This window comes from Mustela nivalis (assembly GCF_964662115.1).
Source record: "Mustela nivalis genome assembly, chromosome: 9".
In the NCBI taxonomy this organism is placed as follows: Eukaryota; Metazoa; Chordata; class Mammalia; order Carnivora; family Mustelidae; genus Mustela; species Mustela nivalis.
The window spans coordinates 28,665,443-28,686,706 of NC_139028.1; the positions used below are offsets into that span (position 1 = coordinate 28,665,443).

The 21,264-nt window shown below is 51.8% G+C and overlaps 1 long non-coding RNA gene across 1 annotated transcript; it reads left to right on the top strand.

Moving 5' to 3' along the window:
- Nucleotides 1-1,894: 1,894 nt before the first annotated feature.
- On the top strand, nt 1,895-20,613 carry LOC309841066. Its single transcript, XR_014298917.1, has 3 exons — nt 1,895-1,981; nt 7,800-7,914; nt 18,363-20,613. It is a non-coding gene; the product is annotated as an uncharacterized lncRNA (long non-coding RNA).
- Nucleotides 20,614-21,264: the final 651 nt, after the last annotated feature.

Below are 21,264 nucleotides of genomic sequence, written 5' to 3' on the forward strand. Positions count from 1 at the left end.
CCAATACGGAGTCTGACACAGGACTCTGGGATCGTGACCCGAGCCAAAGGCAGATGCCTTACCAACTGAGCCAGCTAAGCACCCCTAAGCCCGGTTTTCATGAGTTATTTAGCACCCTTTCCTCCTTACTTTGAAATCCTCAAGTCCCAAGCTTGACAGGAGCCTCTCTCTGGAGACAGGTCCACACAAATTATCCTGTGTTGTTCTGAAAAGTTCTCTATGTCAGTCTTTGTCTAGCCAGCACACTTGTTGGTATTCCAGGAAAGCCTTTTCGCTTTGTTATTCATTCAACAGATATGTATTGGAGTGAGCTGCACAGGCCACTGGGGATCCAACAGCAGAGAAAGCCATCAAGGTTCCTGCTCTCATGAAGCACCCCCGTGGGATGGAGATCCGTCCTGCATAGAGTCACAGTGAGTCTCGCCTACTTGCAATGAGAGCAGTGATGGAAGAGTCTAGGCCCTCATGAGAACCTAACAGGGGACTCGGGAGCCTGAGGAGGGCTGAGCGAAGGATGGTAAGCTCTGAAATATGACAGGTAAAAAGTGGGAGGAATATTGTCCCGGCCCAGAGTGGAGAACAGCTGTGACGGGGGAGGGTCTAAGGCCCCTAGATCATATTCCAAGGGAAACATGGAGCCAGTGTGAGGTTTTGAGTAGGGGGGATTAACGGTACACCCTGGTGTGAGTGGGCAGAGAAAAGAAAGGAGGAGGGGTGGCCAGGAGTGGAAGAGGTGGGGTCTGTCAGCCTGCCGGAACAGATGTCCGGGCTAGACGTACAATACCTTTTCTTCCATCTGCACAGTTATCCTAGTTTTACAAATGGGGGAAACTGAGGCCCAGAGAAGTTAAGTAAGTCATCCAAAGTCACACAGTAGGTGAGTGGCAGACCCAGGATTCAAACCAGGCAGGTGAGATACCCAAGCCAGGGTTCTGGTAAGGAGGCCTGGGAAAGGAAGGGGGTGGTAAGACGTCATTCCTACTGGAAGTGGGCAGTGGCTTAGGTTGCAGAGGGACAGTGGAGACAGAGGGAAGCAGACACTTCAATGGCTTCACTAATGCCATTTGTAATGGGGGCCTGGTTGGCCTGGAGGACCACCTGCCAGCCTGGTCTGAGTCATACAAAATAAGTAAGTGCTCTTAGAGTGGCCCACGCATCATGACTGATGGGGTATTTTTGGAGATTTTCAGCACGAAGGACTCCTCTTCTCCCTCTCACCCCCATGAATTGTTTTGAAGGATTCTTGTCCACAAAACAAATTGAATTCATTAAATCACTAACTCTTGCCTCATGTTTTACTAATCAAGGGCCTACCTCACTGGTAATCCAAGCTTCTGATTACAGGAGATAATAGCCTTTGCCACATTGAGATGATGTCATCCCAGCCAAAGTGAGGAAATGAGATGTTTTCATTAGTCTGAACCACCTTCTAACTCATCTTCCCAGTGAATCTTACTGAGTACATATGAATACACTCTGGCCTTAGCCCTGGAGAAGACTGAGTCTTGTAGGAGGTGCCGATAAGAAAACACCACTACTACACAGTATGGTAACATCATGCTCTGGGTAAGCCTAAGGTAGGATGGGAGATTCAGGAGGCACAGAATGCAGCCTTGGGGGGGCGCTATGGACTAAAAGTTGTGTCCCCCAAGGATGTACATTGAAGACCTAACCCCCAGTTTGATGGTACTGGAGATGGGCCTTTGGGAAGTAATGGGGTCAGATGAGGTCACGAGTGTGGGGCCCTCACAATGGGATTAGTGCCCTTATAAGAAGAGACACCAGACCCCCTCTTCCTGTCTCCACCACATGTGCACTGTGAGGTCACAGTGGCAGTCGCCAAGCCAGGAGGAGACTCCCTACCAGGAACTCAATTGGCCAACACTGTGATCTTAGACTTTAGCGTCTAGAAATTTCTGTTGATTGGGCCACCCCATCTGTGGTATTTTGTTATGGAAGCTAGAACAGAATAATGCAAGAGGTATGCTAGATATTCTCCTGCTGTACCTCCAGATTATTCTATGCCCATATTACTCCGCCTTGAGCTTCCAGTTGGGTTTTCACCAGTGGGAGGCCCTGGCCCTAGGAGGGCGAGTCTGCTTCCTCCAGGGTCAGCCAGCATGGGTGGGCTGAGGCTGCACCCCTGTGCTGAAGGCCACAGTGCTGGTCAGGCAGCCCCTTCTTATGGCTATAGCGTTTACCGGGTTCCAGTAACCGCCGGCTTCCTTTGTCCCATTAGGCCTATGGAGAATGACGCTTGGGGTGCTCTACCTGTCATGTCCCCCCTAGTTACTGTCACTCAGTCCTGCCAATGGCTTTGTCAAAGATCGTTCTTAAACTTTCCTCACCTCCTGGGTTTGAATGAGCCATTTTTCCCGCTGGGAGCCTGACTTCCACAAAAAGTCTAGGGGGCACCTGGTTGGCTCCATTGGTGGAGAGTGTGACTCTTGGGGTCGTGAGTTTGAATTTGAGCCCCACACTGGGTGCGGAAATTACTTAAAATTAAAATCTGAAAAAAGAAAAAGTCAAAGAAAGCTTCTCAGAGGGTGATATTTAGGCCTACATCTGAAAGATGGGGAGGAGTTAGCCTTATTGCAGAAAATACATGTTTTCTATGAGTCTTTTAAATAAACACTAGAATAGCTCCCAACCTCCTTTACTAACTCCAGAGACACTTGGTCCTTGGTGTGTCCGAGTTGGGAATCACCAGCGCTGAGCTCTTCAGAGGCTCACAGACCCAAATGCAAGATCTGAGGCTTTCTGCTTTCAGCCACACCTTAAGGCTGGAAGAGAGAAAGTTGGAGGCTGCACCTAAAGGAGGTGGTACCCTCTCACTTGCCCTTGAGGGCTTTCCTGGGTTTTGAGGGGGGGCCCTGCCATTGCTCCCTCCATCCCTAAGTCAGCTTCCATTCTCGCAGGGAGTCAGCCCTGGAGTGAAGCTGATAGAAATGCTGCCTTGGGAAGGAACAGCCTGATTCCGTCCCCTGCCCCTCGCCATGGTCCCTCAGGCTGAGGACAGCTGCTTGAAAGATCTAGTTTCAGGAAAAACTGGCCCACCTCATTCTATGTGGCAATCCTGGGCGTTGGGACACCTGCCAAGGGCCCACCCCCATCCCACCCCACCCCCGACCCCACCATGGGGAAAGTATGAGCCAGGTCGTGGGCCTGTCCCCCTCCTCCCTCCCACCCTCCCAAGACTAGTCTCTCTCCCACTCCCAGTCTCCTCCAATTAGGCAACTCATGTTCAAACATTTCTGATTCCAGCCTTCCCATCAGCCTCATTTGGCACCTGCCCATACCCTACATCACCCCCCGAGTTGTTCCAGGCTCTACCTTGTATATCTTGGTGGAGACCACGCTGTGCTCATTCCTGCCTCTGGGCTGTTGCTGGGTCCCGTTACCCTTCCTCCTCCTGATTCCTAGCACCTTTGGAGGCTAGCCTATCTCCCCTACCTTGAGGAGTTCACAGCCTCCAATACCATTGGCCGCTATTATCTGCACTGCTTGACGAGGAACTGAATGTGCCTGGTACCATTATTAACATTATCCCATCAGCTGCGATCTTTTTCTGTGTCAGGCACTTGAGGGTGAGCCAGTCTTTGCAAAAACCCCATCAGACAGGGATAGTCATTATCGGGTTCCTGTTGAGATAACTGAGACCTCAGGAACTTTCTAGGCTGGGAAGTGGTAGTGAGCAGACTCAGACCCAGGTTCTTCTGTCTTACGGCCCTGGGTCCTACCACTGCTCACTGTTATGTCTCTGCAGGACAGTGCACATTCTTTGTGGCCAGAGACCTTGTAACTTAGGGTTCCTGTAGTCCACACCCTGCCTGGTAGCACAGGCCCAAACTGCCCCTCCGAGCAGCTCTGCTTACCATCTAACACTTAGATCACGTTGGAGCTCTGCTCAGAACCTTTTGTTGGCTTCCCTTCTTACTCAGGATACAAGCCAACATCTCTAAGGGCCTGCAAGGCCCCGTGTCATTCTACACACACACACACACACACACACACACACACACACACAGACACACACACAGACACTTCACCCCTTACCTACTCTGCTCAAATCACACTGGCTCCTGACTATTTCTCAATGTTCCCAGCGTGGCCCAGAGTCTGTCCGTGAGTAACTGGCAAAGCCAGCCCCTAGGCCAGCATTCTGTCCACTGTGCGAGGCTGCTTCCCAGCTGCCCCGTCATAGCCCTACTTGCCACCACAGTCAAGGGGACAGCAGCATTCTATGGCAGCTGTGTTCCCAGCAGGGGCACTCTGCGGCTTGCACACCCTTGCCTGCTGGTGGAGTTTTCCAAGACTCCAGTCTGACTCCTATCACCTTCTTGGACTATGTTCCTCCTTCTCCCCTCTTCCCTGCCCCCCAGCCCCCCGTGTCCTGACCCCCGTGGCACAGGCCACCTCATTGTACCCCGGCTCCCTTCCCCACCTGGCTTTGCTTCTGCTGTCCCCTCTGACCCAAACGCCCTCCTGATGTTTGCCTCTACAAGTCGTCAAAGTCTTATTGAAGTTGAACCTCATCCTGAGCGAAGCCGATCTCCCCCAGTCCCTCCCTATTCAAAGAGCAAAATCCCTCTCCCTCTGCCATTCACCAAGGTATGCTGGTTATCTGTCTCCCCCACCAGTGCCGTGTGGCACTTTTCTCAACCAGCCTCTTACTTACCAGCTCGGACGGATGCCTATGTCTGCCCCCACCTTCACACTTGGGATGTGGCAAGGCAGAGAAAGGGACAAGGCAGAGAAAGGCCCCTGTCCCCGCTGGGTGCACAGCGGCCGGCGCTCAATTTGCACACGTGGATTTGAAAGAGTTATGTTCTGGGACGCCTGGGTGGCTCAGTTGGTTGGACAACTGCCTTCAGCTCAGGTCATGATCCCGGAGTCCCGGGATCGAGTCCCGCATCGGGCTCCCAGCTGCATGGGGAGTCTGCTTCTCCCTCTGACCTTCTCCTCGCTCACGCTCTCTCTCACTGTCTCTCTCTCTCAAATAAATAAATAAAATCTTTAAAAAAAAAAAAAGAAAGAAAGAAAGAGTTATGTTCTCTAAGAGAAAATGGAGTTTGAGAAGAGAGAAGTGTTGCCCCTGGTCCTGAGGACATGTCCGCGGCGGGTACGGCCCCACTAGGCTGCCGGTAGCATCCAGGTCCCCCAGGCAGCCATGAACAGCAGATACGGTGTCAGTGTCAGCGTGGCAGGCGGAGCTTAAGTTGCTGCATGACTTCCGTCTCTCGGTGTTCCTCCCCAGACTCTTAGGTTGTGCGACAGAAGAGAAGTGATCGAGATGAGCATAATGTCATCACCATGAGCCCCTCCGAAGTGAAGTGTGTCCTCTAGGCAGTGGCAGGAGGGAAGTCCGTGTTTTGAAGCAGGAGAACAATTTCCTATCCTTGCTGGCTTGCAGAGGGCAGGGGCACAGGACAAGCAACGTGGATGTTCTCTGGGAGCTGAGGGCACCCTGACGGACAGCTAGTGAGGCAGCAGGGAATTGAGTCCTATAACCACGAGGAACTGAATTCAGCAACAACCCAACTGAACTGGGAGGCAGATTCATCCCCTAGCCTTCCAGAAAAGGGCACCTAGATTTCAGCCTGTGAGTCTTCTGACCCTCAGAACTACGAGCTAATGTGTTTTTGCTAAGTTGCTACCTTTGTGGAAATCTGTTATCGAACAATAAAAAAAATAATATAAATATATCCCAAATACTGCCGGGGGTATACTTATACTAAAACAAACAAACAAAAAAAACAACTTCAGAGGTGCCTGGGTGGTTTAGTTGGTTAAGCATCCGACTCCTGATCTCAGCTTGGGTCTTGATCTCGGGTGATGAGTTCACTCCCTGGACTAGACTCCATGCTGGGTGTGGAGCCTACTTAGAAAGAAAATAAAATAAACACTTCATTGTTTTTCTGTAAATCAAATTTAGGTAGGCCTTTTGTGTTTTTATTTGCTAAATCCAGTAACCGTAAATCCCAACTAGGTCACTGGGACAGAGCAGTTCAGAGCTGGGCCATGAAGTGAAGTGAAACATCCTCTTCTGGTGTAGAGGTCCGTTGGCCGGAAATGGTCTGCACACCTTCTACCACCAAAGCAAACAGAAGGTTTCTAGGGGGCCTGCCCAACACCCTGCATGCAGGTTGTAACAATTTCCCTCCAAAGCAAGGGTTCTTAACCTGGAGTCTAGACCCCTGGGCATCAACAGATAAAATTCTAAGGGTCTGGGAACTTTGATGGGAAGGAAAAAAGTCACACCCTTATTTTCACTGTCCTCTCGTACTTAGAACTTCCTTCAATTAAAAATATAAATATTGTCAGTACCTGTGACTTTGTTATGAATAGAAATCACATAGCAGTTTTTGCTGGTATCACAAAATATTATTTGCATTCATCACTATTTTGAAATATTGTTATTTAATGTGTTAATAAAGAAGAACAGACATTGCCATATTATGTATTTCTAATGTTTGGACACTACATTTCGATATAATTGGTTTCCTTTGTAAATTCAATGTATTTTTTTAAAGGATTCTATTTATTTATTTATTTCAGAAAGAAAGGGAGAGAGAGAGTATGCAAGCAGGGAGAAGAGGGGTGGAGGGAGAGGGGAGAATCCCAAGCGGACTCCACATTGAGCAGAGAGTCCGGATGCAGGGATCGATCCCATGACTCCAGGATCACGACCTGAGCTGAAACCAAGAGCTGGATGTTATCGACTGAGCTACCCAGGCGTCCCTCATGTATTTAAACAACAACAACGTAATTCCGAGAAAGCGCCCATAGGCTTTATCAGACGGTGTCCTTGGGGACAAGATGTCAGGATACCAGTGAACCTGGGTTCAGATGCCATCTGTAAGGCCTCATTACTGTGAGAAGGAGATCAATTATTAACTTTCCTCAGCTTTGGTGTCCTCCTCTTTAGAATCGAGTTTCTGTGAGAATGAAAGATGCAGTGTAGAAGTAAGAACCACCCAGCACAGGCTGGTCATCAGTAAGTGAATGCTAGTCTTTGTTATTAATAACAATTACAACCAATAACTATAATCACAGTCCCTCGGTGTGATTATAATATAATGTTACAATAACTACAATCCCCTGTCATTGGTTCCTCCTTTCTCCCCCCCCCCCATTTTTGCTTAGGCACCTTTGGGATCTAGCAGGGACCTGGTTTCCCGTGGCCCCCAAATGGCATGGCCCCATAGACCAGCAGCCCCTGCCCAGGTCCCTCAGGCCCTGTCCCTGGCTCAGTCCTCGTGTCCCAAGCGCTATCTACCTGTGGTTCCAGCAAATAGAACAAATATATACATCCCCTTGGTGGTGGTGACATCCTACACTTTGCTAATGAGAAACAACCAACCTGCGGGGCTCAGGGCTGGGGGAGGAGCACAGATCCCGGCCCCTGTGCAAACTCACAGTCCTGAGGTGGCGCAGGGGGACACGGCCAGGAAGGTGCACAGGCCCTCTCTGCCTAGGCCTGTCTCTGCCCAAGGCCTTGACAGCGGGGAGGCTGGAGCAGTCCCCCACCCCTGCACTCTCACCACAGCCCTTCCTGTTTCAGGGCACTGGACCCAGCCTTGGGTGTGGGCAGGAGGGCAGCCAAAGCCTGAGTCACTGGGAGGGGACACTTGAGTCTTGAGATGTGGTCTCTGTGGAGAGGGCTGAGGACAGAGAGGGCTGAAAAGCCCCTCCCTCAGCTATCTGCACCCCTTCAGCAGCGCTGTGGGGTAAGCTGGAACCCTGCTGGGCCTCACACCTCACCGCCCTTCTTCTGTCTTCTGTGTGCTGTCTCCCAGGCCCACCCTCTCCTCTGGAAGCACTGGAACCCTCTTCACAACTCATTTCTCTCTCACGTGGAGTCATTGGTCCAACAGGAAAACAGGCTTGCAGAAGACTGCTGACTCACACCAGGTAGAGGGCAGCGTGAGGAGTGAAGTCTGTGGCCTTGGGCTTTGGGCAGAGTTGGAGAGGCCAATAAGACCCTTAGCCCCGGAAAGATGGGTTGTCCCTGAGGCAGGCCCTGCGTGGGTCCGCCCAGCCTGGCACACTTGGGTGTCCCACCCTCAGAGCCAGAGGCACAAGGGGGACTCTGCCAGTTCCCACAGCGAGGCCTGCCCGCGCCTGCCCAGAGCTCCTTGCCAGGCTCAGCTATCGATCCCATGCACGTGCCCCTCGGTCCCCACTCCTGGCTTCACGCGCTGATTCCTGCTGCCTGCGTCAGGGGTCTACCACCCCCGCCCCCCACAACCAGGTGCCCTGGTTCCCTGGGACTCTAGACTCTAACTCAGGGGCCCCGGGTTGTCTGTCAGCTGGCTGCTAGTGTCTTCTACAGCTTCGGGAGAGGGAATGCCCCTTCGCTTGTCATCCACGGAGACCTCCTCAGCCAGGCTTGCACAGCTCCCCTAAGGAAGCGGGTAGATTTGGACCCTGTGACTTGGTTTCCAGGATACGGCACCCCACTCCCACCCACCCCCCCCCCCCGCCGCCACCAGAGACTCTCACAGCTGCCCTCTTGTGCTCCCAGGAGGAGACAGCCAATCCCACCCCTTGCTGCCACCTTCGAGGCTCGAAATCCCAAAGTCTCCTCTTAGCCAAGGGTCCTGGTTCTGTCCCCAGTACAGCCAGACAGGGTTAGGAACAATCCTGACAAAAACAAGAAGCATGTTGGTCTTACGGGGAAGGTATGGAAGTATCATCCTCTCTTTCCAGGGAAAGGAGAATACTACCAAGCACCCTCCATGTCGTTTGAGACACGATTCGGGGAACTTTCTGGAGAACATCTTAATTACTCCTTAAGAGAATACAAAATCGGGGTTTCTCCATTTACAGGTGAGAAATTGAGGTTCAGAGAGTTCTCTGATGTGCCCAAGGCTGAGGAGTGGAGCTGGACATTAGCCATGTCTGTCTGGTTCCAGAAGTCACGCTCTTTGCCAACACCAGGCTCTCTGAGGCTGGCCAGTCCACTATCTCCCCTGAATCTCTGCCTACTTGGTCCTGCCTCAGTTTCCAATTTGGTTGCCCAATTCCCCCTGGACTGGAGGTCATCCTGAATCCCTTTCCTGGGTGGGATTCATGCCTGGAGCTCCAACACACCCCCTAATTCTAGGCAGTCCCTCCCCTTGGGATCGGCCCCTTGCCCCTGTGTCACCCCAAAGTCCAAAGGACCCCTGCCTCCAATTGGCTGACCCCTCAAACTGCCCTTTCCCACTTTTTCCTGCTGCTCGGACCCATCCAGAGGATTACCCCTCCTTGGCAGACACCGGGCCAGAGAAGGCTGACATGGCACACCCTTGTGGATACCGCCTGGGCAACAGGAGTCTGTTCTCAGAGCCCCACGGCTGCCTAGCCCGGCCTCTGTCTTCTCTACGTCCCTCTCCTCTGAGCAGTCCCGTGGGGGTGACCAGCCCTGCCCGGAGATCTGGGTCTGTTACAACCCCCAGGCCCACTTTGCTCAGGGAGTGGGGATCCCACACAATAAGAAAGAGCCGAGGACAAATGTGGAGGTTGGGAAAGGGATCTGGAAAAGTTGTTGCACACTTAATCTTAGCCCAAAGGCCAAAGGGGTGTGGATGCAGGAAACACGGTAGAGAGAGGCTGGCAAGAGGTGTCCAGGCCTGGCTTCCTGGGCACAATGGGAACGGGACCTGGGTGGAGGGGTGGCCAGGAGACACCTTCACCTCCCATGGGGCAGCCTGTTTACATTCTGTCTGCTCACATAGCCTTTTCCAGACGGCTGGCCCAACTTCCTCACGCACTGTCCCTGTCAACACCCTCTCTGTTGCCAGCTGCTCCCACTGCTGTCTGCCATGGCTCTGTCCCAGCCCAGAAATGGGGAGAGCCCCAGGGAAACCAGAGAGCCTAGAGGTCTCACAGACCTTTCACTGCCAAGCTTCTCCCTTCTAGGGGGACCCTCACTTTTTGCTTGCTTCTCTCACATGACTTTGAGCTTCCCTCCCCTTTCCTGTCATTCTATACCTATCTCTTCCCCAAAAGTCTGGGGAACAATGGCTTGGAGAGGTGGGAATGCCACACGCCCCACACAGGGAAAGTCAGCATCAGAAGCCCACATCCCTTTTACCGATGTTTCCCAGGCCCACGCCCACCCTTCCTGGCAGGTAGGTAGCACAGATCTATTCCAAACCAAGAGCCCAGGGCTGGCTGAGCCCTTTCTCCACTGCAGCCAGCCTCCTGCTTTTCCTCTGGGATGCAGCCTCCTCGTCCGTTCTGGGACATCCTCAGTCAAGGGCTGCCGGGAGGGGCTGGGGCGGGCAGAGCAGGGATGCAGGAACATCTATTTCTGGGAAGGAGAAAACAGAGAGGCCCAGAGACAGGCTGAGGACAGACAAAGATGAAAAGACAGACGGGGGAGCTGGGGGAGACAGACAGAGAGACAGAAAAGCACCAAGAGGTCCAAATTGACACCACATGGCCGTTATGCTGGACCCCAGGGTCCAGCAAACAAGGTTTCGTGCTGAGTCCGTTACCATGGTGACAAACATGCAGGAAATATCCAAGATAACTAGAATAGTGGCAATAACATGTGTTTTGTATAAAACCTCCTCCCTCCACCCACCCCCACCTCCCTACCCCCTCCCCCACCCCGCAATGTACTCATTGCATTACTTGGGATAAACTTGGCTTTTGCAATCACCTTCCCCGAGAGGCCTGGCGGAGGGGGTTCTAAGGTCATCGGGTGGAGGGAACAACTGCCCTGGGGAATGGATGGGCCTGGGAGAGGTTTCTGCTCAGGAAAACAGGGTACATTTCATGCCTCTCACCTCACCTCTATCTGCCCGAGTCCAGCTCTGGGTTCCCATAGCCTTCCGATCCAGAATGCGAAGGCCCAGAAGGGTCTGACTTTGGGTTGGAGGTCACATGATAAGTCTGAGGACCGAGAAGAGTCTGGGTCCTTTCTTTGCAAGCTCAAGGAGCCCCCCAACAGAGTCAGGCCCAGCGGTGACGCCAAAGCCTAGATGGGGTACATGAGGCAGCACAGGACCAAGGTGCCCTGAGAACACTGTCGCCTCTGTGGGGCGACCCCTCGCCCCCAAAGCAAAGACAAGGAAGACGTGGAGATACAGGGGAGGAATGGGGGGCTCTTGGCAGACACACAGCAGGCAGATCTGGGGTGGAAGAAGGTGAGGTACCTCTCAGAGAGCCCCTCACCAGCTCTCCCTGCTCCTGAGGCCACACCAAAGACCCGCTAGAAGCCAACCAAGTCTGTCCCTTCCCGCCAACTCCCCCACACATGTCTCTGGGTTGCTAACAGAAAGGATCCTGTGGTAAGAACTCGAGACTTCCAGTCAGGTCCCACTGCCCACTGCCTGCACATCCTCAGGCAGGCCGCATGATGTCCCTGGGCCCGAGTTCTCGTTTCTTCTGGGTAGAGCTGGCAATAATGTATCAGGAAGGGCCTTAGGAGGAGCAAATGTCCTGGCATACGGGGGAGCACTCGGCCGGCACCTCGTAAAGCTCCCCGTTCTGGTGACTGGTTGCTGCCATGACTCAGGCAGAGACGACTGGACAGGCCAAGGGAGTGGGGAGAGGTTGCAGGCAAGGTTCATGTGAGGAGACTTCCTGGTTTCTCTAAAGACATAACATCCAGATTTTCCGACCAGCTTCAGCTGCGAGTTCCCATCTTGGAAACTTTCTGAGAAACGATGCATGATAGAAATGGTTTGGGAAGGGTCCACCAGGACACGGTGCGCCTAGCTTGGTTTGGAGCACTCCCCTTGGGAATGCCAGCACCAAAGTGTGGCCTGGGGTGGGGGGTACTCGGGGGGCAGTTCCATTTGCTGACCCATGCTCCTGAACCTCTTCAGTGCCACAGCGTTGGTCCCTCCTGCATCGAGGGCGCTGAGCCAGGCCTGGAAGCAGCCCTTAAATGACCTTCTAGGGTCAAACGAGGTAGGTGGTACCAGCTCCCTGGGGAATGTAGAGATCTCTTGAACTGAGACCAGAATTGCTGCCTCTTTGCTGCTGGGAACAATGAAATGCAGCCTGCTCACCTCCCAAACTCGAAGCCTTACTTTGGTACCATGTTGGGAGAGTACCATGCTGGGAGGGATGGGAGAAGAAGGAAAGGGAAAGCAAGAGTAGTTAGACCCTTGGTGTCTAGCTTACCCAGTAACAGCCAAGCTCGGGGAGGGATTGGCTCATGGAGGAGGATTACTCTTTCCTGGATCCAAAACTAAGCAGGACCCCTGAAGGAGCATGGGCCTGGCAGCATCTTGAAGGAGGCATGCCAGCTGAGCAAGGAGGGAGAAAGGCAGACCAAGGCCCCTAGCTCAGCCCTTGGTTCCTTGGGAGGACAGCAGGAGGTCTGCCAGGCGGAGTACCACCTCCCCGGCTGGCCGCCTCTTCTGTATCTGGTTTCACTCTCTCCCTGCTTTTTCCATATTGATTCTCTTTGGCCCTGGGGCAATTTTTCCAGCTCTTCATCTGTTTCTATGTGGCACCAGGGGAACAGGCCGCCTCAGGGACAGAAAGCTGAGTCTGTGTGTGTGTTTGTGTGTGTAGGGGGCAGAGGTGGGTGGCAGGGTGACAGCTGGAGGAGGAGCAGAAGGAATTAGTAGCCTTTGGCAGTCCTGGTCACAACTCCCAATGTCGCTGGGGATGTCCAAGGGCTAACGGGAGCCAGAGGACGCTAGAGCCTGGAACAGAGCATCCACCTACCCTCTTGCTTCATAATTCTTCAGGGTTTTTGAGAGGAACAGGGGTAAACTATAGATTAAAAAAGAGCCTTAACCTTTAAAGTAGGAAGAAGTCAGTCTTCCTTCCCTCTCCACAGAGCCCCCTGGGATTCCAGCCCAATCCCCTTGGTGGTGTGCGCAGAACACCAAGGCATAAAGCCTGCCTAAAGGACTTTGGGGTACAGGGCTCCATGGCCCTGGGGTAGGGGCAGCTCGCAGGCAGCCACTCCTCTCCGAGAGCCAAGAAGTCTTCTCTAGGGGATTAGCAGGGCCTTCCTGCCACCCCCTTTGGCTGGTACGAGAGCCAGAACACCACCCCTGGCTGCCAGCCAGCCTGGGTCTGGGGAGCCAGTGATCGCTGGGAGACTAGCAGACACACTGCTGGGGCCGGAGGGGGTGGGGGTCGAGGCTTCTGGGGAGTCCCTGGGGCCACCCAGCTGGGATAGTGAGCCAGCAACTCAGCCAGCTCCAACTACTGAGGAAATATGCCTTCCTGGCCCTTGGCGGAGGGTGGACAGGGAGTCAGGAGGGTCTCTTGTTGGTCTGTCTTCTCTCTCTTGCTCTCTCTCTCTCTCTCTCTCTTGAAGACAGGGAACATAGACCCACTGCAAACCCTGGAAGACCAAGCACAGGGGGGCAGGAGTCCTGCACAGATGTACCGCCTGTTGGAAAACCAAGTCCAAGTTAAGGGGTGGCAGCGCTTGGCGCAGGGATGAAAGTGGACTGACAGGAGCAGGACTTTGCACCCACGGGCTCAGTGGGATGAGAAGAAAGCAGTCCGTGTCTGCCAGTCTTCTTGAAAGATACAACTGTGTGTCCGCAAGAGGACTCCGGAGTGGGTCTGTAGATGAGGAACGGGAGTTCCCAGAACCTGCCAAAGACCGTGAGGTGATTGGTCAGGGGAACCCAGGTTAGGAACGCATTCTGTCGTTAGGCCACGCCCCTCCTCTGGATCCTCCACATTTTCTCAGGGCCCTGTGCCCCAGAGACCCCCAGCATGAAGGGAAGGTGGGCCAGCTGCACTGGTGGGGCATAGGCACTTCAACCCCGGCCTATGGGAGGGAGGTCAGGAGTAGAAACAGCTGCCAAGGAAGGCAAACCAGAGCCTGTGTCCCTGGGGGGAGGGGCTCTCTAGAAGCAGCAGTGCCCACAGAGGGGGACCATTCCAAGTGGTCCCCGGACCAGCTCTAAATCAATGGAGCCTACACTTGTCTCTCTCCTTGTCCTTCCCCGCTCTCTGCTAAGTAAACAAACACAGCTCTCAGGCAGCTCTCTCCTGGCAAACACCCCGACTTAGCAACCGCTCCTAGAATAAATAAACACTCGCGCGCTGCACGCTTGCACACACTCACTCACAGGCACTCGCTGGTGCTCCCCGCCGTCCATGGAGCCCCGACAGGGCTCCAGCCTCTCACCCACACAGGCTTCCTTTAACGCTGTGACCGAGACTGCCACCTGCTGCCAGGGTGCTGGGGTGACCGGGGACCTCAGGGGCTCAGACAGCCAGACTGGAGGCTCGCTCTGCTCTGCGTCTGCCTGTGCAGGAGGATAGCCTCCAAGAACCGCCGAGGGTAGCCCTTGGAATGGTCCCCCCTGTGGGGGACCTGAGGGACCCCAGGATGGCAGGGAGACCAGAAGACCTTCAGGGTGATACAGTGATGAGTTCTACCGATGGATGTCCGGGGAGACAAGGACACTTGCCAAGACCTGAGCATCGGACCTACAGAGGCAGGGTCAGAGCTCTGGACCAGAATTCTTTCCACTTCCCCACGAAAGGCCCCTTCCCCTGATCATCCTTTGTGGCCAGTCTAAAGGAGATAAACACCATCCATGTGGCGGTGTCAAGAGATGACACTTAAGACAGTAAAGTCCTTGCCTAGTTCTGGAATGAGGTTCTTCTCCTTCTCCTCCTCCAACCCCCCCCCCTTCTCTTCCTCCTCTTTCTGTTAAGATTTTAATTATTGATTTGAGATACAGAGAGAGCAGAAGCCGGGGGCAGAGGGAGAAGCAGGTTCCCCGCTGAGCAGGGAGCTCAATTCGGGCTTCAATCCCAGGACCCCACGATCATGACCTGAGCCAAAGGCAGACGCTTAACCACTAAGCCACATGTGCCCCACTGGAATGATGTTCTCATCAAGGCCTGGGCAACACAGAGGAGGACCCCCCTCACAGTCACCATAGCCTTTGCCATGACCTTGGAGCTGCCTGTCTTCTCCTTGAGAAGAGCGACTTCCTGCGGCATCGAATGCCAGGTACCCCCTCATCAGTAAGTCAGATGGGAACGTCAGAGTCAGTGCTCCAGCTAAGGAGCAAGAAAGGCAAAATCATCTCAGGCCAAAGGAACTGGAGGTTAACGGCAGGGAGTCGTGTTCGACACATAAGAAGATGAGAACACTCGAGGGGTGAGGATGGGGTGGTGTTTAATGCTGCTTTAAAGCCCAGATCGCAATGGGAGACAAGTGGTGACAGCCACAGACAGAGGCCAGGCCTCGCGTTGGGCACCAAAGCACAGCAGCCCCGTGTAAGCGTCAGCATCAGGCCTATCTGGTTGCAGGTCCCAGCTTTTCTGTTATGAGCTGTGGGACAGTAGGCAATCTACCTAGTTTCTTCTGCCTCTACAATTTCCATCTTTTGTAAAGATTAATCAGATGCCATACACCACATCTCTAGCCCAGCACGGCTGCCTTCAACAGTGGTGGGTGCATAGGCTGTGGTGTTCAGTCCCTGCTCTGATCTCCTTCAGCGTCAGAAAAAACCCACAACAAACTGCATTAACCAAGTTGGAACCAGATAATACATGTGAAAGTGCACTCTGTTAAACATGACCTCCAGGGCGCCTGAGGAGCTCAGCATCCGCCTTCCACTCAGGTCATGATCCCACAGTCCCGGGATCCAGTCCTGCTTCTCCCTCTCCCCTTCTCCCCTGCTTGTGATCTCTCTTTCTCCCTCGCTCTCTCTCTCAAATAAGTAAATAAAATCTTTTTTTTTTTTAATGACCTACAAAATTGAGGCATTATCATTAAAATAGCTTCAGATCAATCTGGCCCTGGTATATTCCTACAGTCCAAGTGTTGGAGGTGCTTGGGTGGCTCAGTTGGTTAAGTCTCTGCCTTTAGCTCAGGTCATGATCTCCGGGTCCTACGATCAAGCCCCACATCAGGCTTTTTGCTCAGTGGGGAGCCTGCATCTCCCTCTTTCTGCCTGCCTCTTTGCCTACTTGCCTCTGTCGAATAAATAAATAAAATCTCAAAAAAAAATAATAATAAAGTTCAAGTGTTATTCCTCAGTAACTGCATACAGTTAATTGTAATTATAATGAATTACAGTCAGGTACTGATGACCATTACCATAGCAATAAAAAGGAGTACAAAATATCAGTCCTGTTAGTCAGGAGCCTATTACCTGTATTTTCATTGTAGCTTTGCCATAATGAGAAACAAGCAGGCACTGAGCAAAAGCATGGAAAGTGGGCCTGTGGCTCCAGAGTTCAGGCATGAGCTCTCCAACCCTAGGTGCCGGGGGCAGGGTGGGGAGGCAGGGGAGGATGAGGACTTCCAGGGTAACTCCCCATGCCCATGAGCTTCAGTACATCCCTCACATCCCTCATCAGCATTCCTGGGCCTTTCTAAGCATTTCCCCACCCCACCCCTTTTCTCTGCCTTCTCTGATTGTCTGGTTCCTGAGCTGCTGTCAGAGTGAGCAGATAACAAGGTCTTGACTCAGGACAAGGCAAGAAGGGTGCCAGATCAAGGCCTGGCATACAAGAGGGCTGGGTCTACACAGGAAGCATTCAGCTCAGAGCCAGGGATATAGACTGGGGTGTACACCAAAACTGAAGGCCCAAGACAGACCTATCCAGGCAGCCAAGTCTGAGAAACCAAGCATTGTTGAGCGTTGCTGGCTCCAAGTCTGTAGGCTTCAGGAAGCAGAACTCAGCTGGGAAACCAGGAAACTGGGCATCAGGTCTGGAAGAGTCTGAGCAGGGCTGTGGGACTCCAGCAGTGAGAGAGGATTTTGACACAGAAGAAAAGACCGCCGAACTGTGAATGCCAGAAACTTCTTGGCCAAGTGCAGGCCTCCGTGCCCGAGTTGATGGGCAGAGGCCCCAACTGGCTGGTTGGGGGCTGGTGGAGGGGCGAGAGGCAAAGCGCCTCCATGGAAAGTTTAGTGGCACGAACAACCACAAACAGCAACGAGCGTTAAGTTCTGTACCACTTCCCAACTTGGGACTGCTGCCTGACCCTCTGAGTCTCAGTTTTCTCATCTTTAAAATGGGAATAACGACTCCCACCTTGTAAGGTGATTGGAATCGTCTGAGCTACACAGCATCACAGATGTTTTGCCTGGCCTTACTGAAAGCGTCCGATAAAAGCTAGGCATTTTAGCTCATTAAACATTTATTGAGCGCCCATTACATGCCAGGCCCTGCACTCTGTCTAGGAGGCGGAGTGATGGGAAGATATGGACACTGCTCTTGAGAAATGTAGACGTAAAGAGGTGAGTGGTGGCTCCTACTTCAAATTAGCAATACTCTAGTAAGATGGTTCTCCTACGGGGTTGGGGGCAGGTGGGACATGCAGGAGGGGGAAGTGAGGGAAAGGGCACTCTGAGTTCGCCTTGAAAAGTCAGGGAGAGCTCCCAGGAGGAGACGACGCATGCGCTGCACCCGGAAGTATGAAGGGGCATCTTCCTGGTGGACAAGCCAAGAAGTGGGAATGGAGGCTGCGGAGGGAAAGAGCGCAAAGATGCAGAGCCGTAAGAAAAACCCACTATGCTTTGGGAGAGAACAATGAATTTCAATGTTCCTGTAGCCTGAAGAGGCGGAGTGGGAAGGAGAAGTGAGATCTGGCTGGACTGACAGACACAAATCAGATCACACAGGACTTTTTTTTTTTTAATGCCATGCTTTAGAATTTAGATTTTATCCTGAGAGTGATAAGAAGGCACCGAAGAAGTTTGAGGAAAGGAATGATGGACAAGATTTTGTTTCATAAAAGTGTCTCTCTCACTGCTGTGTGGGGATATGACTGAGTGTCATTAAGACTGGCTGAAGGGGCTATGGGGATGTAGCTCAGTGGTAGCGCACATGCTTTGCAAGTATGAGGCCCCAGGTTCATTCCCTGGCATCTGCTGTCTCTTGTTGTCCATCGCATATGTTTAGGGTGCCTGGGTGGCTCAGTCGTTAAGCATCTGCCTTTGGATCAGGTCATGATCCCAGGGTCCTAGCATCGAGCCCCGCGTCTGTCTCCCTGGTCTGCAGGACGCCTGCGTCTCCCTCTCCCTATCCTCCCACTGTGTTCCCTCTCACGCTATGTGTATGTGTGTGTCTCTCTCTGTCAAATAAAATTAATAAATAAAATATAAATATATAATACAAAATTAAAATTAATAATAAAAATTAAATTAATATCTAAATATAAATAAATTAAAATAAAATAAAACAAAATCTTAAAAAAAAAAAAAAAAAACAGAAAGACCAGCTCAATGGAAACTGGCTACAGGGACGTCAGGTGGAAGGAAGGTTTCATTTGAGTTTTCCTAATATAGGAAAGACTTAAACAAGTTCATATGCTAAGGAGAGATGGAGGTTGAAGATTCAGGAAAAAGGGGGGATAAGTTCCCAGAGAACAAGGCCCCTCAACCCAAAACGCTCTTGTCTCTGATCAGGTTCCACCAAAAACAGACTCTGAGATTTTCACACAGGAGAATTACTGGGGAACGACACCTGCTGAGTGAGGGAGCAAAAGAAGCAGAACTGGCAGAGAGAAAAGCTGAAGGACGATGTGGTTGGAAGAGCAGAGAGCTCTGAAGCTGGGATGGCCCTTCAGAAGTGGCCCTCACTGAGGAGAAGCTCTGCTGAGGCCCAGAGGTTTGTAAAGTGTGACAGATGGTGGAGGAAAATCTTTCTTGATGGACTCCCTTCTTTCTGGAAAACAGAAAACCATTGAGAAAGAGGGTTTGAGGTCTTGAGAAGAGTAGTAAAAATCTGGAATGGCCTGGGGCACTTACCTGCTGGGACCTCTGTGTATTCCCGGGGTGGGGGAGGGCGGTGTGCCATAAATCTGGGGTGAGCCCATCTTCTGGGCCCGGTGATTGTCCTTGGTAGGGCTCAGCATATCAGAAGTACAAACCGAAGGGGAGCCAGGAGTTAGAGGAATTAAAGGCTGTTTCTGAGGTTTTGGTCTGCTGCCTGCCTCCTGTCCCAAGGTGAACCTAAGGGAGAAGCCCCTATGTCTATATTTGAATCTTCCTTCCTTCTCTCAGGGTAGCTGTTTATTCTGTATAAGACAGCTTGGCCATCTAAAACTTAGGGAAAAAAGGAAAAAAAAGCAGAATACATCTCAAACCATCCCAAGAATCAAACTCTAGTATAATCTAGAAACCAGTGAGTCTGCCCCATGTGGATTACATCTTCCAAGTTCCTGATCACTGAACATGGTCTGAGCACCTTTGCTCAAGGCTACATAAAGTCCCATGACGGCAGACCACTGGAACAGACTTCTAGGAAGCAAGGCTTGGCACCTTGTAGGGCTGGCCTCTGTTATCCTCACTCACCCTTTCTATTTTAAGTAGGCGCAGTCCCGAGACCACAAGGCAAATGCCAGCATCCTTCAAGGACCTTAATTCAAGATAAATTCAGATCATGTTAATGTTAAGAAGCCCCAAAAAGAGGTTTAGTAAGGGGCTTTTCTGGAATGAATGAGTTGAAGGTGATATTGGGAAGAGGAGACCAACATTTTTCCAGGGACCAAATAGTCAAGAGACCCAAGTCCTCACTCTCATTCTGTGATCTTAAGGAGGTCACTAAAGTCACTGTGCCCTGGAGTTTTGATGCCATACCCCCCAAAACAAAGCTTTGGATTAGGTGATGACTGATGGCCTTTCAGATCCTATTTAAACAGTCCTTTATGCCTCAGTTGAAACTCATCCCTGGCTGCCTCTTCCATGCCACCTTTCTTCTTCCCAAGGGGCATCGGGGTGTCTGGTGAACTAAATGGTCTTGGCCTTGGTCTTCCCGTTTCTTGCTTAAACTTCAGTCTGTTCTCTAAGCTGTCATCCAGCCAGCCAGCCAGCCAGTCAGCAAAAATGCTCTGATACCAATTTCTCCCACCATTCCCAGCCAGAGCTGGGAAATTAGACACATGGCCACCTTCTGGGGAGGAAAACAAGACATCTCCCCGGGGCATTAGGTTAGGTTAGGTTAGGTTAGGTTAGGTTAAGTTAGGTTAGGTTAGGATAGGGTAGAGTAGTTTAGGGTTAGGTTGAGGCTAGTTAGATTAGGGCTAGTTTAGGTTAGGGTAGATTAGATTAGGTTAGGCTGGGGTGGGGTAGGGTAGGTTAGGGTTAAGTTAGGATTAAGTTAGGTTAGGTTAGATTAAGTTAGGATTAGGTTAGGTTAGGTTAGGGTTAGTTTAAAGTTAGGTTGGAATTAGGTTAGGTTAGCTTAGGTTAAGCACTGCCCCACTTGGACCCCAAACTTCCGCCTACTCAGCCACATAAGGGTGCAGTATCTTTCCAGCCCTCATTCCCTTTCTCCTCCCTTGGATAAAAGAAAAGAATGACCCACATCCTGACCCCACAGTGAGGATGGAGAGGAGAAAGAGATAGGCGAGGGCGATGAGACTTTGTGTCAGGTGTCTGTAGCAGCAGCTTGCCATTCCTTGATCTCAAGGCCACATTCTGTCATAGAAATGACGGTGGGAGGGGGTCAGCAAGAGAGCCTTGAAATGGAATGCTGGAGCTCTCGGGATGGACGGGGTACCACGACAGCTGTCCTGCAGATGGAGAAGAGCATTTGAACTTTGAGTTTATATTTCTAGAAAAACTTCCCCTCCCCCTCTTTTTCTCCAGCTCAACTCCCTTGCTGTATTATGGGGCTTTTGTGAGGTTTAGAAAAATAAACAGAATCTAACCATAACTGTCTGAAAGTGCTAAATTACCAAGAAAGACATAACAGATTAGCAGTGCAAATTAGTCCTGGGTGGGAGGTGGCCAGCACACTGGGGAGCTGAGAATTACCCACAAGAGTGGTGGTTTTCCTGCTCTTGATCCCCACCCCCCACCCCTCCGGATGAGCCACTTTGCACCCTGCAGCTTCTCCGATGGCTCTGAAGACTGAGTCAAATGTCTGTGGAGAGGAGATTTAGAAATGGGAGGCTGCATCCTCTTTAAAATCAGCCAGCCCCCCAGGCTTGAAAAGACCTTGCAAATGCCACCTAGTCCATGCTTGTCTTTGGACCAGACAGCCCCTAACGCATCCTTGTCGGAGGTGAAACTCTCTTGCTAATGATTCAAAATTCATAGTATGTTAAGAGGTAAAAGGGCTATTAGAATACCGGCCCAATGTTTCACTTTACAAAAGAATAAAGTGGGCCTCATGGACAGGAAACAACGTGCCCCAAGTCCCTCAACTGGTAAGTGACAGAGCTGGGACTAGAAACCAAGTCTCCTTGACGCCAGCAAAGATGTACCTTCTATAACAGCATCTCCAAATGCCCCATCTACCTATTTCCTCCTTGCTCAGAGTGTCTGTCCCTTCATTAGTTTTCCTTGAATTCTACTCAATGAA